Source organism: Oryzias melastigma, linkage group LG16, assembly GCF_002922805.2.
Source record: "Oryzias melastigma strain HK-1 linkage group LG16, ASM292280v2, whole genome shotgun sequence".
Classification (NCBI taxonomy): domain Eukaryota; kingdom Metazoa; phylum Chordata; class Actinopteri; order Beloniformes; family Adrianichthyidae; genus Oryzias; species Oryzias melastigma.
This window is the reverse complement of record NC_050527.1, coordinates 4,353,349-4,359,172: the sequence shown is the minus strand read 5'-3', so window position 1 is coordinate 4,359,172 and position 5,824 is coordinate 4,353,349.

The window sequence follows — 5,824 nt, the reverse complement described above, 5'->3', positions numbered from 1 at the left end:
CCATCTTTATTCTAAAAGCTGAAAGTTTCTGCAGATCCAGAAATCGTAAACATGAAAAGATCTCATGAACATTTAGTCCCCAAACCATCAAGTCATTGGAAGATTTAAGATTTTCATTTTTAAAGATTTTTTGCACTCCTAAAACATTGTTAAAAATATAAATATATATAAAGTAGGTGCAGAAACATCAGGGATTGTCTTAAAGTCAAACTTTAAACTAACATCAGCATCTGATGTCCATCCTGATCTGGTGTCTGAGGACTGGAGATCAGTCTGATGGGGGAAAACTTTCTAATCATTAGAAATATCACATTTGGAGTTAAAGCTGCAAATATGGAAAGAAATCTAATCTTAGCATTTTGAGGAAAAAATAAAAAATAAAAAAAACACCACCCAACCAAAAATTATTTCTTTTCCATAAATAGTTTATTTTTAATTGTCAGTAATGTGATACAAAACGTCAGAAATCAGTTGTTAATTCATCGTTGATCCAGCAGCTGCTATAGTTTCTGTAGGGCGGCGATAGAAGATCCAGGTCTGTGACGGTTCAGAGCAGAAGATCACTCAGAGCTTCAGTTTTGATCCTAAAAGACAAAACTAGAATTAGATCTTTGATGATAGAATAAGATTAAAACTGGATTCCTGAGTATTCAAATGATGGAGAATCAGGAACAAACAAGCTGGTCTGGGAAAAGCTCCCTGCTCCGGTACATTCTGACCAGTAGATCCATGAACGTCTGAGCTGGAATCTGGATCAGAACTGGATTCATCGGGTATTGAGAGTGTAAACAGAGGGATGATGGGAAATCAGTACAGGCCTACTTCAGGTGACTTTCTAATCAACTCCTGCTGCTCTGCAGAAACTATGTCCTAAACAACGATGGCATGATTCCTTTGGAACACTTTGAAATTGGATCAAAAGATGATCAGAGATTATGAAACATTGATTAGAATTTTTTTTTCTACTAAAAAAACAAAAAAACTGCATCTAGAAACTGATCTAAACCTCTTTCTGCTGCTTTCAAAGTCCTCCATGTTGGAAGAGACTTCTTCTCCAGGAACCTCCAGAGACGGATCATTTCTTTTACGCCGGAGTTCCACCGACAACCCTCTGCATTTACCCGGACTTGGGACCGGCACAAGAAGCACTGGACTGTGCTGCTTGTGGTTGCATTACTAAACCAAACTTACAGTTTAACATTTCAATATGATTAACTTTACATTTGATTCTAGAAGTATCGGGGAGTTTTATTCAACTGACATTTGGAATAAAAACCTGCAGCTTCTATGTAATCAGCCATTTTCTAGATACTTTTTACAGCATTTTCTATAAAAAGATTTAATAAACTCAAACTTCGTTTTCTGGCTTTGCTTGATAAATTGTCAAAAAAATTACTTTGACCAAATCATTCTGCTTAGAAATCCAAACATTTAGCATAAAAACAGCTTTTATTGTTAAACTTGTCCTGTCCAGCAGATGCAGCTGAAGGCCTCTCGTATGGACAGATGTTAGTTTAACAAAAGGAGTTTGAATAAAATTCAAACTCCTTTTGTATTTGAGCCAAAGCTGAGTAACAATGATGCATTTCTGCATTTCTGGTCGGACCGGACGGAAACAAAGAGGGAAATGGAGAGAAGATAGAGAAGGGAGGAAGGAGGAAAGAGTTTTTAACTAAATGAGTTGAAGAGAAAAACTTATAATAGTTAGTACTGTACTTGAGAAGGGTATTTTAGTCCATTATAGATATATTTACTAAAGTAAAGTAGGTTAAACAGACAACTGTATGTATATAGTTTGAGTTCCTAACGTCACTTTTTTTTATTTTTTTTTTTTTACTTTTTTGTAAAACATTTTCCTGATGCTCCAGAATATTTCCTCTTCACATGAAAACATGTTTACACACATTCTAAATAGTAAAGTTTGAAATAATCCTGTATTTGTTTATAATCTATGCTTGAAATAAATCAAATGGACCAATAGTCTCAGACTGGTTCGATCTAACTACCAGCAGTAGGACTCATTCTGTGGGTCAGTGAAGAATAAACTGAAAACATGTCCTTTAGTCGGCTCAGAACCAACATTTTAAAGTAGCTTCAGAAGCTTTCAATCTGATCAAACATCACGGATCTTCATGCAGCTGCAGAAGGAACCAGAAGAACAGAGTTTACTCCATCCGTGACTTTCTCATGTTCAAGATTCATTTTCACTTAATTGAAATTCAGAGGACATTTTTTGGGGGTTTACAACTTCTTGAGCATCCATTCGTGTCCATCTACAGTTAGAACAACTCGTCCATCACAACTTTGTTCTCCAGCTTCCTTGTAGTTTAACAGTTTTGATCCTTTTCCATTGGAACAGTGAACATTTGTCAGGAAAACTTTTGTAAAGTTTGTGGAAATGTCTCCACTGAACGCAGAATAAAGAGTTGTTCTGTCTTCAGCTCAACAGCAGAACTTTACTTTTCAGGTCAAATATCCATTCACATGAAGAAATCCAAACTTGTTGATCAAAAGTTCCTTCCTGGTATGTTGAAGGATCTCGATTATGAAGATTCCATATATAAAATAAGTGACTCATCCACAGATACAGTGGAGATCCCATTCCAAATGTTTATGAAACCACGTCTGAGTAAATCCAAAAACCCCAAGATGTTGGTATTCTACCATCAACACATTGAACTTTAGTACGTTGGAGATCATCTGTGAAGAAATCATCTGTTATTGCATGAATTCACCTTCTTACTGAAGGTTCCTCCTTTATAAAGTACAACAGCAAGAATGAAGAAACTTGCTGCACATCGACCTGAAAACACTGAATCTGAACGTTCAAACAACAGTTTTAGTCACTGCTGTGAAGAGTTCTGATGCTCCGACTGGAGAACGTTCTTCCACCAACAGAACCGAACAAACCATCATTGGATGGAAATGTTTAAAGTTCAGACCAACTCCTTAAAACAGATCCAGCAAATGTGACCAATAACCCGACAGTGAATCTGGTGACATCATCACGCCTGCAAGAATAAAAATGTTGATTCAACCGTTTTAAAACAACAACAACAGGGTCATTTAAATGAAAAACATTTAAAATTGGTCAGAAGTTTGATTGTTCAGGGATCAGACTCATGAGGACGGTGGACTTCACCAGCCAACCACTGAGTGACCAAGTTCCTGTAACTGATGCTGAAATGCAGATACATGGAGGCTGTAAATAAGAATTCCCAATCAAAAAAAAAATGAAAATCAGGCAGATAATTCTGCCACCAAAATATCCAACCTTTCAAAAGTCAGATTTTGCCGACATTTCTGATCCTTCAAGAGAAGAACCACAGAGACAAACAGCTTCATGCATTTATTTCAACAGGTTTAAAGATGCATGAAACATATTCTGAATAACATCTGAAAAAATAAAAACCTGGTTATTTTTAGGATGGAACATTAAAAGTTGAAGTTCAAACGGCAAAAAAACAAATTTAAAATCTACCCAGTTTAATCACTGGATAAAGAGCATGAATGAACCATCAATGACTGACAGAACAAATCTGGAGACTTCTGCTAAAAATGAGTTTGCAGAAATATTTTAACCTGCAAGAAAAAAAAAATTAGGGTCATTTTAACAAAAGTTTGTTGCAACCTTATCGTCAAACGACAAGTAGACATCATAAAGAGGGTTAGTGTTAATAACATCTCCTGTACACTGACATGAATATTAAATATTCACATCAACACATCCGGTAAGAGATGAGCCTCTAAAATGTTGATGCATTTCATTGTGGAGCATTTGATTAAAACTGCTCAACATACCAAAAACAGTTTAAAAACAAATTTAATCCGCTCCAGAACGGACCTTCCTGTGAACAAAATCATTGAAACTACTTTCAGATGTCTCCACAAATGTTAGTGGGGGAAAAGGGTTAATTCAGGTGACATTTTTTCCAGCAGAAAAACAACATTTACCCCAAAATGTGTTTGTAGTAGAAATGCAGAAACACAAAGGCTGTTGGGGAATATTCAGTAACAGGCAGTTTATTCTGCCTCCAGAAAGAAAAGTACACGGATTCAAGTGTAAATCAATCAAGTGTACATGGTTTTCATGTACAGTCAGGCTGAAAGTGCAGGTTAGACTTTGAGGGCATAAGAGAATATTCAATACATGTTATTTTGCAGAAATTCAGAGTATTCAAGTCAATGCAAAAGATACTTAAAAAAAATTTAAAAAAGTGAGGGGGAGAAAATCCAACTGTCATCCATCAGTACAAGTTTGTCAGCTTATGTACTTCAATTTAAATTCAACACGGACCTCAGAACAAAACCCAAACCAACAGAACCATAAACGCATCACAGAGGCTTTTGTTTTGAAAATTACCACATTCAACCTGAAAAAACAAAATTCCTTCCGTTTTAATGACTTTCATGAACCATTTGGACATGAAATCAGTTGCTACCATCCCAAGTAGATCCAAACCTTAGTGTTTTTTCAAAATAAAAGTTCTCAGGTCCACTTTCCTTGTTGGACCACCTGAACTCAAATACTTACGCAGCCAAAGTCTCAGTTGTGTAGTTCAAGTGGGTATTCGTTTGATTGTGTTTTCTGAACACTATTGTCTTTAGGTTGGTAATTCCAAGAACTGATTTCACTTCATGTCCAGTTCCAAACAAAAATGTGTCCAAGAAACCATTTCATTACTCCACACTGACATTCAGCTTCATTTCACTCTTAATTCTCCAGAGCATCCCAAGTCTTATGAACATCTATATTCCCAACTCCATAGTTGATTTGTTGGAACAGTAAAATTCATCATCACTCTGTAAGGAGTTTCATAGTCAGATACGAGTAGAAGTGTCAGAAGTTGAGTCTTTGTACCATTTTTTCCCCAGCAGTCGTTCGTCAAAATCCTTTCAATGAATCCAGTTTGGTGAATAATCTTTAAACATATCTTGAGTTTGGCATCATTTTAGGATTGTTGCACACAAAATTATTTTACTTTAATGCCAGGAGGTAGTGAATATGTCTATAAACAAGATTCAAACTTATTCTCAGTAAATCACGTCCTGCAGGAACAAAAACACCAGTTTTGAACTTTTCCTTTGACTGTAGCCATCGGTCCTCCGTTGTAAATTAATGTGTCATTTATTTGCATATGCGGCTGTACTTTCATGATCCAATTTCCAGTTTTTCAGTCAGATTTCCATCCTTTGTTCCAATGTTTTCATTGATTTAATGGTACGGTCCATTTATCCAGTTCCATATTGAGAGATTACAGTTGTGTCCAGATCATAGACCGTAAAAAGATGGACATCACCCATAAAAGAAATGCCTTGCCGCCGGTTCCAGCCAAATCAGTCGCCATTTTCTGTTATACAAGCACAGACATTTGGAGTCAGTCGACTGTTGTGGTCCAAGTCATGTTTCTATGGCAACTACTGTCACCAATCAAGACTAAGCTTATTCCAAGTCCACTGAAAGCAGCTCAGGAGAATCTGTCAAACGTTTGAGGTTCAGTAAAAGCTTCTCTATAGAACTCCACAGGATTTTGGCTTCTGGAGCCAGTAGGTACTTCCTGTTTGGAATCCAGAGAGAGTCCAGTCATATACAGTCGATGGTCCAAATCTATTCTTAATCAGTTCTCCAATGACCCTAAAAGATTCTTCTTAAAATTTGAAGCTTTCCACATTTTCCCATGAAGCAATGCTCTGAAGTAGAGCTCAACTCCACATCTTCTACATTCAATGTCCTGCAATCTTTGCTTTCGTCTCCAGTGAGTCACGAGTCTCTGCGACTCAGAGCATCCTGTTGAAATCCAACGCTTCAAGTTTGAGCGTTCTA